Below are 12,916 nucleotides of genomic sequence, written 5' to 3'. Positions count from 1 at the left end.
ATACCATAAGCTCCACCTCTCTACTCAACATTTAACTGCATTTAGCAGTCAATGCTTTCTTTGTGTTTCCTCTAAAGGGAACACAAGATGCCATAAACTGTTTTCAAAAACATGGCATCTAAGACTTGCAAAAGAAGCAAATACTTAAAATACATGACTCACACAGCTTCTGTTTACTGACTTTGATATGTGAGACAGCGGCAGTTGTGAGCCAAAATCTGATTGCAAAAAGGCCACCAGTTCTTCACATGTTACTTTTTGATAACCTTGCAAGCAAGCAGTCACAATCATGTGCATCCAAAGATGATTTCTGCATCTATTCAGTGTCAGATGGGAGTGGCCTTATGTCTGCCGCCTGCCAAGTCAGGTGGAAAGGTGAGAATGTCACAGCGCTTCTTGGCTGAATGTCATCAGGTAATAACACAACGTGGAGAGATTTATCTGTTGTGCCAGAGACAGAGACAACTATTATGTAATGCGCCTGTGTGTGTGTCAGTGGATATGTTTTTTTTTTTTTTTCAATCAGTGATGAAACTAGCAATAAAAAAACTGATTGACTGACAGGAAATTAATCACATGCATTTTTAAAATACTTAAAGCATGCCTTTAGTTTTACAAGTACTTTGTCATTGGCATCAACTTTTTATTAACTTCATGGAGGGCTGTGTATCTCTCACTCTAAGGTGATACAACACAGTCCAAGACCAGATACAAAATGTCATTTATATGATATGCTGTAATTGGAAAGCAGTTTGATATCATTCATTTTTACTTATGATAATACAAGTGACTTGAACAATCAATAATTTCACATGCACAGAAATGTACATATTTTGTCATTGATGCAGTACTTTTAACAATGGTTAGCACTAGCCTTTTAGCTTACCCCTAATGAAACAAATGTTTCACAGAAATGTTGCTGAATGGGTATTGTTTACACCTGTTCTGGGGTCAGTGTTATATTTCTTAATTTTGTATTTTTAGTAATGCTTTATTGGCAGATGGGTTCAGAGTTAGGGAGTAGCATTAGCTGCTAGCAATATCATTACTCTAGGCTAGATTAGGCTGCACCCTGCTGTAAATTTACTGTCAGGTCACGTCACCTGAGGTGCCATCAATATACAGTTTCTTTCTTTTTTTAAATTCAAATGATAATAATTCACTTCATTTATATAGTGCCTCTACAATTGAAATATTAAAACACATTTATAAAAAATGAAAGAACTAAATATAATAAACAATAAGCAAGAGGACTGCTGATCTGTCAATAGTTTTCATATGAAATGAGTTGCTAAGGCCCTGTGTAATGTCTAGAAATGTCTTGTTTTGTCCAACCAGCTGCCCCAAACCCAAAGATATTCATTTTATCTCATAAGATAAAGATTTGAGAATGTGCTGGAACTGGAGAATATCTGACATTTCTGTTTGAAAGATGACTTAAAATGATTAATCGAATATCAAATATTTTTCACATCACTTTATTTGATCTAATGCACAGAGGCACATTTGATCCTGTTTGAGTGTAAAAAATGATTGAATGAGATTTACAATGGAATATGATTTACTTTAATAGTCATACATCAAGGCCAAGAGTACAACTGTCCTTTTTTTAAGTGAAGTTTTCTAAACTGGAATGCCAAGCATGTGTGCTCAGTCTCTACGGCAGTTATTATAGATTCACATACTCACAAATGCAATTCTCATCTTAACCATGATGATAGTTGTTGAGGCATGATGGCTAATTATTCACTTTTGCTGCCAGGATTGTGACATCTAGTGACATTTAAGTGAGTGATAATAACATTCATCTTGGCTAAGACATCTGGTTAATACTACCTGAGGCCTTCCTTTTATAATGGTTGTAACACAAGTATAAATAATAGGCCTAGTTGCATAGAGAGTAAAATAGCCAGAGATGATGAAGGGAGTACCTGTAGTACATTCCTCAACATACTGTTTCCTGGTTCTCTGGTTAGTCTAACAAGGGCCGTACTCCCTTTGATTCCTTTGGCCAGCCTAAGCCTTAAGTTAGACACTTCATTTGGCTAAAGGATTAGACTACTAAGCCTTTTAGTGGTAAGCTGGTCACATGAAAATCTAACATCAGTTTGCATAGACAAGAAAACCTTTTACCTCCTCTGGGGATTTTCCTCTCTTGAACCCTGAGACTCCTCCTATGTCATCCCTGACTTGGCAGTACATGCATGCATCAGTGGCCATGTGGATTTCCTTGTGCTAAAGCTGCAACTATCTGTGGGATTTGGCTAACTCTAGTCTCACAGGATCACTCTGCAAGTCCTTTCACTCCTCGTAGTGTGTTTCCTGGTGGATGTTTTTCTTTTGTTGGCAAAGATATGAGGGAATCACAGATTGTCTGTTCTGATTACAGAGTTCCCTGAGACCTGTTTTGGGATGAAAGCCGGGATCAAAAGTAAAGAGACAACACTGAATTGAAGACAACTGACCACCAAGGTAAGAGATGTTTTCATTGCTTCATGTAAACCTGTTGCTGTTAAATCACTCAGTGTTCCTGTTTCTGTGCATACTTTATTAACCTACATCAGTGGGATCTGTGAGTGTATAGTTACAATGATAGTGTCACAAAGTCAGTAGAGTGGTGGGGAGGTGGGGTTGGTTTTATTTTTCCATGCTTGGAACACAGTGTCTCATTTCCACAGGTGCAGATATCACATTTGGTTCAGGAGGGGAGGGGGATGGGCTTTATGTATAGTACATATGTGCTGTATAGCACATACTGTATGCACAGCACCCTGACAGGTTTGACAGCTCCCCATGAATTAATGTAGCATGCAAATACTTATGTGTAATGTGTTGTTATACTGTCTGAACCTGTCCACATCACTGCACTTTATTTTGTTGACTGAGAAATCACTGCAGTAAATGGAGACATTGGAATCGGCTTGGTATTGCAGCAGGTATTCTGGGCCACTTTTTCTTTACGTTGGGTGGCAACGGGCCAGCGTGAGCATCGCACAGTTCACAGACCCCAAGTTGCAACAGTCAGCGCTCCTCCGGTCCAACATGCTGTGCGTCACTGACAGATCACACCTTTGCTTCACAGCATGTTTCATATTCACTGATGATCCTTTTCATATTGTATTTTCATGCTTTGAGTGTGCACTGTGCACTGACAGATGTGCAGCAAGATAGAGCAATTATTGTTAGAGCTGGGGTCTACCAGCATTTTATTGAATCTAAATCCTTTGGAAATGCAACCCTGCTGCTCAATTTTCAGCGTTAGCTAGAAAGGGCTGAGAAGGCAGAAACAGATATTTTACAGAAACACTACATGTTCAGACGTTGTAAAAACTGAAGGTGAGGTGAACAGAATGAAATGTTGATTAAATATCTGACATATTAAGATAGCAGCTGTAGCCTTCTCACTTTTCCATATCTTATTTTTCTGAGCTACTTGCTCCAAATGCTGGAGATGCACTATTCAGAACTTTAAGGTTATAAATTATTGATGATGATTGTACCACAGTTAGTGAGATTGTTTTACCAGAAAAGACTCACGATTCTGTTGATCTTGTTGAACTGCAGAAACACACAGTCCACTTATAATTGTAGAGTGAAGAGTGATGCATCATTCTCTAACCAACAATCTTTGAGTACAAACACCAGTTTGCAGAGAGCCAAGTTTTATTTTGACCTTCTGGCCTCAGGTTTCTGCAGGCTGGAACAGGAGCGTTGTTCAGAGATATTTGTGTAGCTTTTTTGTGTAAATATTTATAAACCTAAACACAGGTTTTCTTCTCCTTTTCAAACCTGTTTGATGTTCAGGTCCATTGGAAATGATAGTGGGGTTGAAGCTGCTCTGTGACCCACAATTACCCATAACACCTTTCTCTGTGCAGACATGAATCCTCGCAAGGTGAAAAACAGCCTGGAACAGGATCAAAAACAAAACCTTACTCCAGCTTTAGTAGACTACTTTTTCTGTCATGGTGTGCAGAACAACTTAATATTAGAAACTGGCCTGAGCAAGCACTTGAGTCAAAACAAAGCAACTTCTGTCAGAGGGATGAAAGGGGAGCGTGAGCGCTGCACTGAGACACATGCATGCCTGTGTGCTTCTCAGGTGGCAGAGAGAACAAGCTGAGCCACTCCCTGCCCATCTGTCATGCCCATCAAGGGAATCACTTTCCCGCTCTGGCACACACACACACACACGCTCACAAACACAGATGAGTACACTCACTCCCCTCCCACCTGGGCATGCATTCATGGCTGTGAATACAAACATGCGCACACATAATCAAATGGACAAACATGTACAAACATCCACATGCACACAGACAAATACAAACACACACTGTCTCACACATTCAAATACATACACAGATAATCTCTGAGCTGCACTGACATTTATCTTCAACCCGGGAGTACTGGGGAGCAGGACAGGCAAACTGTGAGTGGGCTCACAGCCAGCAGTTGAATTACTTTTATTCTCCGTCAGTTTGACTCACCACCTGGCTGGGTAATCCCAGCGCATGCTTTTGGACAGCTCCTGCACTAAACCTCAATTTCAATTTGAGAGAACTGAATTTCTCATATGATCATTCAGCCCCTGCCTGGCTCTAACTGGAAGGAGTAAGCTTTATGACTGTTAATGCTGTGCAGCGAGACACATAATGACATTTGAACTGAAACCATTACAGACGGATGTGAGCGCAAGCTGTCGCTATATTACTGCTGTCTCCTTTTTCTGTTTGTGACATTTGAATAAGGAGTTTTTTTTCTTTATAATCAATAAACTAACTCAATAACCTGCCTTTGAGGCTCTTGGATGTCTAGACAGAATAGAGGAGTGGCAATTTGGTTTTACTCTGCAAAGAAGCCAGGAATTAATTCAGAAAGACAATTACCAAGCATGCCGTTAAATTACATTTCCAGGAACTGAGGAGACAATAACTGAATAATGATTCTGGCTAATACCAGCTTGAATTAGTTTGCCTTTGTGGAACTTAATTTGCAATTGTGTTAATATCATGATAGGTGGCTTTACCTGTGTTGTAGGCAGGAGGCTTGGCTGAGTCTCACAGCAGTGGAGGCGTAGCACTCAACATATTGGGGTTTTTGTTGTGAAGGACAAGTGCTTTCTGCTGTCCGCCATATGGTTTTATTGTAGTACAGAATAAACAAGGAGGAGATGTAATGTTAGGTTGCAGTATCGTAGATATAGAGTGGGTGGTATTTTATGAAACTGTGCGGTTTCTTGGACAGCTCTCTCATTCACTCAAAGGAAGTGGTTTTTGCCTCCTCTCGGCAAAGCACAAAATGTTCCTCTTTTTCAGCTCTCTGTTGATACTCTGTTATTTCATTCATTCTTGTGCGATCATATCAACATCTGTATAAAGACAGGGACTGTTTGGGGTCAGAGGGAAGGCTCAAGTGGAAAAGTGCAAACCGCATTTGGCAGCAAGTAGAAAGCGCTTGTGGTGTAATGTTAGGTAATATTGTTCCTGGTTATGACTGCTTACCTCTCACAGCTCTGTTTGTATTTTATCAGGAGTTGATTGGTCCTGCAGAGTGCAAAGGTTAAGTCTTTGTGATGTTTCCAAAGGCTGGATGTGTTTTTGCCTCAGTACCCATGCAGTTTCCCTATTAATTGCCATCTTTTAAATCACATTTTTGTGCCTTGACATGTAGTTTGAACAGTGAGTAATCCACATCATCAATCCACAAGTAATGCCAGGCTACTGCAGCAGAAGTCTGGATGAAGGACATGCAACAAGGACAATATGTGCTCTGCTACAATGGAGACATGGCACAGAATCCATTGATATAATGTTGTAGCAATAAGGGAAAGCACTTCTCAGCACCACTTTATTACATTGTGCTTCCTGTGCTTTTTTAATACTGTTGGGTTTGTTGGTCTTAAGTTATTTCAGATTGGGTTTATCAGAAACCCTTTTTCCGGAACGAGTTTTTTAACCCTCCTATATAAATATACCCTGCAGAGTTACTCGTAAACAAGCGGTTATATTTACATTCAGAGTGTCTCACCAGTAGTGAATGCATACCACATTTGCAAAGTTGATATTTGCATATATTTAACAGTTGTCTTTTTCGCCTTTTGCAAGTGCATTGCCACATTTCTTGCCACAAGTTGTAGCCAGAAATGTATGTTGGTTTTAGGGCTGGAGCTGATGATTATTGTTATTGTGATCAGTAAATGTACTGATCAGGATATTTTACAGTTGGTGGGTCTTGTCAGTGTTTTCTACAGTTCAAACCATGTATGGCAACAGTGTGTCTAAATTCCTTCAAACATTAGGCATTCCTTGTAATGCAGTTCCCTCTCACTTATCTTGGAGTTTGTACCTGTGATATGCTCAAATTAGGTGATCATATCAGAAATCCCAGTGTGTTGGTCTTTAGTCAAAAACTCCACACTGTCCCAGTGTGTTCTACCTTTAAGCAAACCATCAGAAATACACAGCAAAGACAAGTTGTCATGTTCCTTTTTAAGACTGACATTCATTTTAAATCTTCAGTGGCTGAAAGGAAAGGCTGCACAGTTTTATTGCTTTCTTCTTTTAAAGTATATTTCTCATGCCGTGAGAGCACTTTTTGATCACTCAGATGTAACTGTGGATTTCAAGCTGTGACAGAGGAGAAAGCATCAGATCTGACATATTGATTACAGTGTGTGTCATGGTGACATCTGAAATGTTTGCTTTTACTCTAAAGAAATGTTTCTTGCAATTTTTGATCGGAGTAGCGGGACCACAGGTAACCTGTGATCACAGCTTAGACTACAACTAACATTCATGTTGCATGCCGCTGAAGTTCCTCATCGGGCTCTCTGCATCACTGGTCTCTGCAGCAGCTCCTGTCAGACAGCCAACTGGATATCATGGTGTGAAACAGATATGATTGTATCAAGTGCTACTCAGTTTCAAAACTTAACAATGAGCAGCTTCTTTCAGCAAACCAGACTGCACACATTGTTCTAAGTTCACACATTTCATTGGGAGCCCATGACACTGCACTGACAGCCAGTCTGACAGGAATACTATATTAATATTCACTAATATATAATATTCAAAGCATTCACATTTCAATACATTTACATACTTGAACGTGTATGATCATATTCTACAGCCCTAGATAAAATCCTCGACATACTATGTTTTCCTGGCTGTACTGCAGCTTGATCTAAGATAGCAGCATATTTACATAGACAGTCATTATTGTAAATTAAACTGCTACCTACCCCTGGAGTTAGCAGTTACCTATCTGCTGCAGCACTTTGGTGGCAGTTCCATGTTTGTGAGGTCAAAAGGGACTGTCGATTTCTAATTACAAGCCATGACAAGACATCTGATATTGATGGTAATGAAACATGGTTGAGGGCGTATAAATTAAACTACCATGTCAGGAGCCTTGGTGGTAATCACATCAAGGCAAACTGTCATGGGCAGCCCCTGCTGTGAATGCTTCAGCTCTGTCTGTCATAGTATTCCAATTAGCTTTTTTCCACATATTACTCTCAGTGATAAGAAAAAATAAAATTAAGCAATTACATTAAAGGCCATATAAACATTTATAGCTGTTGCCACTGTTGTCTCATGTCTGTTAGCAGTAAAAGTGTCCATTGTATGATGAATCTTTATTTTTATCATTAATCATTAACAGTTTTAATATTTGAAGAACTATTGATTAATCAAGGAGTTAATCAGCTGAAAATTTATTCTCAACTACTTTTCAAGCAAAAATACCAATTCTTTTAATGGCTCCAACTTCTCAAATTTGCGAGAATTTGCTGTTTTTCTTTTTCTTACATGACAGTGAATTGAAGATCATTATTTGTATGTTATGTAAAATGCAAAAAGAGATACTACTCAGTGTTACCGGGGGCTCTAAGAAATGTCAAATTTTTGCTGGTTTCAGCTTCTTAAATTGGTTTTGCGTTTCCTCTGTTTTTACATTGGTGTGAATTAAATACTTTTGGGTTTAGTAGTATTTGTCCTTGGGTTCTCAAAACATGTGAAGTGCATGTCCTGGTACTTTTTGCCATTTTATAGATGAAACAAAGCAGATTAATCAATGATGACAATGATCATTTGTTGCATTTTCAACAATCCAATCAAAGACCGATCTAGTATATAGAGTATACATTCTGTCATTGCTGTCTTATGTCTTTTGTGTTCTGTGCCCATCTGTTAAATTTATAAGACCACTGGATAATTACCCACTACCTCAAGTAAAACGATAACAAAACAGGTCCTTCGTCATTACACTCCAAAATCACTCATATGAGCGTTTGATCTGACTCCTCCTTAACTGGAAATGTTGACGACTAATGGGAAGAATTTTGTATTGGATATTTCACTGTTTCAACAGGCACACCATAAAAACAGTCACGATAAGGCACAGTTTAATAATACTGTTTGAAAATACAAACTACATCCTAACATGAGATGAGATAATGAAAATATAAATAGATAAGCGAACAGATAAAACCTTTTTTTGATGTCAGCAAATATTGCGAACAGGAAAGTTTCTGTCCCTCCAAAAACATCATGATCATGGTCACAGTTATAATGACAGCCTCTCTTTTTTTGTGATTGTAATCATCATGGATTAGTGCTTACACATTATTTCTGACACATCTTCATATGCTGGACTATTTAGCATTGCAGATGAAAAGAATCAATAAATACTTATGCCAATTAATGCAAAACAAACAAGGCTGTGAACTTTGTGCACAGTTATGGTTGATGGAGAACTTAAGCTGTTGTCCTACATACAGTATGTGCTATAGTGAGCCATGATGAATCCCTCTTTCTAAATGCTTAACAGTGGTCAGACATGAGTGAATTGTACACAAAGGAAAGTTTATGTATGTTTATCACCGCTGTGTTTATGCTGTGTAACGTCTATAGGTTCTTCTAGATATAAGGGTCTAAGTCTTGCTTTACATTTTGTCCCTCTTTTCTCTCCTTGTGTGCCCACCTCCCCCCCACTGCTTAATCTTCCCCCAAGGCGGTGTCAGTTGAGGCGCAGAACAGGTGCAGCAGTGAGTGATAAGAGCACAGTTCCTGCTCAAACAGTTGGCCCCCGCCACATTATATACTGTATGTAATATACAGTCCAGTCTGCCACTGTGCCACAATTCACATAAGAAGGGAAAACAGGTTCAAAGTACTCATCTGCCCCAGACGCCTTGTTGAATACTGCCCTGGCTGTGTTTGCTCTCACTCTCCTGCCTGTCAGGGCTCAGCTGTATAGGATTATACATGAAGATAACATAGATGGCGCAGACTAGAGACCTCACAGTGTCTTTCACCTCTAGCTGAGGACAAAAAAAGCTGAGCTGGTTTACAAGTTTAATGAGTAACACATCGGTGTGGATAGGTAGCACTGTACAGTGTATATCTTTGGACAGAAAGTGGGTCATTTTGTTGCACATATTCTGAAGAAGTGCATGTAAGAACATACTGGCTTATATGGTTCTATACCTGGTGTTTATGACTGTATATAGTAGTGTGTGTATATGTGTGGTTAGATAGTCTGACAGTGTGTGCTCTGGTAGACAGTAATGTCGACTGAGAGGTGTGGGTGTACAGAGTTGGTGTTAATTTCAAAGCTCCCTTCTGCCCAAGAAAGGCTCTCTTTGTGGTCACAGGCATCTCACTGAGACTCAAAACAAAAGGCAGTATATATTTGTAGTCAGCATGTTTATTATGTTCAGCTTGCTGTAAACACGGTACAAAGCTCTGGATATGGCGAACATTTCCGTAATCAAGACCAGACCACTTTTCCTAGAGGGGCAAAGACACATGGAGACAGAAAAAAAAGAAACACAAAGACCATAAATATGTGAGACAGACAAGAGGGAAAAAGGGCAGAAATGGCCTGAGAGTGGTGGGCAGCATTAACCAGTTTAGAGAAGGGCATTCCAGCTCTTTTGTTGTTGGGCCACAAGTATTCCAGTCTTCCCTGCTCGCTCCTACTCCTTTGCCACACAACTGAAGTGAACTTTGGAGGACTCCAATAAAGGCGGAGAAGAGGGAAGAGTATTAAATGCCTGGGGTTAGGAGCGCTGGCTCGCTTCATATAGTGGACACTCTTTTAGCTCCCCACGTGGTCTGAACTGTTAGCTCCGCTATGACACTCAGAACAGTCTGGTTTGAGTTTTATGCAGGCATGTGGAAGAGTTTCAGGGAGTTTCTGTTCCTTTACATGCACACTATTAAACACAGACAAGGGAAGAAACAAGTCATTCAACATAGTAGGCTTACTCAAGCAGATAGAAATATGCACCCAAAACCCTTTCCCTGTGCATGTAGTGTTGAACGTGTGCACAAACATGTACATATACATGTTCATTTCAGCAAGTAGAGAAGGGATGGGCACAGGAATGCTTCAACCTGCCATTTTGTACTGTATTTGGATGAGTTCCAGATCAGTGAACCGTGTTTTGCACCTTCTAATTAAGGACGCAGTTCTGTAAGCCGCTGGGCTGGTTTCAACATGCCATGACTACTTAAAACCATACTGGGACATTTTCCTTCCATAACTAGGGCAGAGAGGTCGAGTCAACTTCTATAGATCACGTAATGAAAAATTCACGCCTTATCTAGGTTCATGGTTGGTTGAACATTAACTGAACGTAGGCTTCAGTTTTTACCAGTGAGAGTGACATCGTTAATAATATCAGAGTGATACAGAAGCCGGTTCTGAGGCCAGATGTATGACTCATATCATCTCACATAATAGTCCCAAATGACTGGAGAGGTCTGATTCTCTCTAGTTTTATTTCCTCATTTTATGATTGTGGTCACTTCTTCTTGTGTTATTGTTGCTTTATGTCTTGGTATTATTTTATGAGTTTTTTTTTGTTTCGTTTTATCTCACTCTACACTACCAGCTGAGGTGTTATCTGTATTACATAAACTGCCCACGTGCCGTTTGGCAAAGCAGCTCATGTGTGAAACCTCAGCCAAGTCTGTCAAGGTTAGTTTAGCTGAAATTGTGCCAGTGTGGTTTGACACACCTCCCTTGTGTGTGTGTTTATGTGTGTTCAGGTGCTGTTAGAAACTTTGTTTTGTATTTGGCCGTTTGTCAGATAGACCTGCAAGACACATTTTTTCTTTCTATTTGAATACGATGGAGTTGTTTTGCATTGTTGAACCTTTGGCTTTCCAATAAAACTGCTGGATTTAGATCAGATGAAATTACATGTGTAGTTGTGTTTGACAAAGGAAGGCTTGTAATGTTTTATTTAATCTTTTTTTGGCTTGAAATCACAGCATACCGTGTTCTCAGAAAACATGCTGGCTCAGCCTCAACCTTTGACCTCTCCTTACACTGCCGCAGTTTGAGCAAAGCTGCTGAGTGTCATGTTGTAATGTCCCTGTGACCTCACCGTCTTCTTGACAGCTCTTATGGACTGTATGGTTCCAGCAGGCAGAGCTGACATTTGGCAGTCCCCATAATATGAAACAACTTAAAATGAATTTGTGAATTTGAAGTTTGTATTCGAGCTGGACAGCAAAGAGAGACATCTAATTTTGATGTCATCTAGAACCAGCTCCTACAGTGAATTAACCGATACAGCTGCTTACTTTGACAGCACTCATGGTGATTATTTGTTGGGAAGTAGGTTGAAAGAAAACTCATTTATAATATCTCAGACAAAATGTACAAGTGCATGTTTCAGTAGCTCAGGTGATAGAGTGGGTTGGGGCCATTGATGGCTTGGTTGAAGGTTTGAGCCCTGGCTCCTCCCGCATGATGCATGAAAAAGTGTCCTTCAAACATTACTCCTGCTGCATGTATACAGGGCAGTGTGTGTAATTTATGGGCTGAAGTTAATGAGAGAAAAATGTCCATCATAGGTTCCTTAAGACTGACATGTTGTCTTAAAAATGCTTGTTTTGTCCAACTAACAATATGAAATAACCAACGATATTCAGTTTACTTTCACAGAGCTCTAAGGCATTCAGCAAATATTCACCTTTGTGACACTGGAAACTGAATTTTTGTTTAAGTTTGGTGACATTATATAGTCCTAATGGATTGAATACCCTGATATGAATTCAGTTGTTTGTTTAGATGTTGGCTTAACTGTCCACAAATCACTGGAATACTGCACCTTTTCCTTTAATGTAATATATGCAGCGACTATATCCCAGTCTGTGTGTGTGCCTTAGTGTGTGTCGCTCTCTTTATTTGACTCTATGTGTGTCCTTAAATGTGTTTGTGTGTCCTTGTGTGGTGTCTCAGAGTGTGTCCCAGTGTGTTCATCACTGTCTGTTTGTCATTTTATCTTTGTCTATGTGTGAATGCCCAAGGCTTGTGAGTGCATGTCTGAGGGTGTGTGTGTGTGTGTGTGTGTGTGTGTGTGTGTGTGTGTGTGTGTGTGTGTCTCCCCCTGTCTAGAACATTCCAACACTCACCATACGCTCATGCATAGAGCAGTGGGAGACGAATGCAGAGACATGCCTGGGGATGTGGTCAGGAGAGGCCTGTGTTTTATGGAACATACTGTACTAAGCTGTGCTGCTGCAGTAAAGGTGCTATAAATAGAAGGTGCTGATAAAGAGGAAGAAAAAAAATGGGGGCTCAGTATGAAACAGACTCACCAAGCTGGTTCTTGCTGGCTAAAGGATCACTGCAAGTCCAGGCTGAGCTAAAACTAACACTGAGGTACATAAGAGCTTATAACCAAGAACAGAATTAAAATTTACTTCTTAATTTCTGTGTTTCTGTTAGAGCTTAGGGTTTCAAGACTTGATGTATTTATGATTTTCTTTGGTGAAGTAATGTACAGTCACATATGCTAAGTGTGCTAAACTATGGCCATATCTGATACCACAGAGGCCTATTAGAGAATCATCTGTCTACAGACATGACAAATGTTTATTGATGTGTCTGGAAA

General features: G+C 39.8%; 1 protein-coding gene across 4 annotated transcripts in view; it reads left to right on the top strand.

Moving 5' to 3' along the window:
- Positions 1-12,916, top strand: part of thrab (thyroid hormone receptor alpha b) — a 203,875-nt gene that overhangs the window by 90,676 nt on the left and 100,283 nt on the right. For 2 of the 4 annotated variants that reach the window (XM_051066199.1, XM_051066197.1), the window contains one exon: positions 2,390-2,472. The exons of the other annotated variants lie outside the window; for them this stretch is intronic. The gene's annotated coding sequence lies outside the window, so the exon portion shown is untranslated. The remainder of the gene's footprint in view (positions 1-2,389; positions 2,473-12,916) is intronic. 4 annotated transcript variants of the gene reach the window in all.

The sequence above is a fragment of the Lates calcarifer genome, linkage group LG23 (genome assembly GCF_001640805.2).
Source record: "Lates calcarifer isolate ASB-BC8 linkage group LG23, TLL_Latcal_v3, whole genome shotgun sequence".
Classification (NCBI taxonomy): Eukaryota; Metazoa; Chordata; class Actinopteri; family Centropomidae; genus Lates; species Lates calcarifer.
This window is presented reverse-complemented; position numbering and strand designations above follow the sequence as displayed.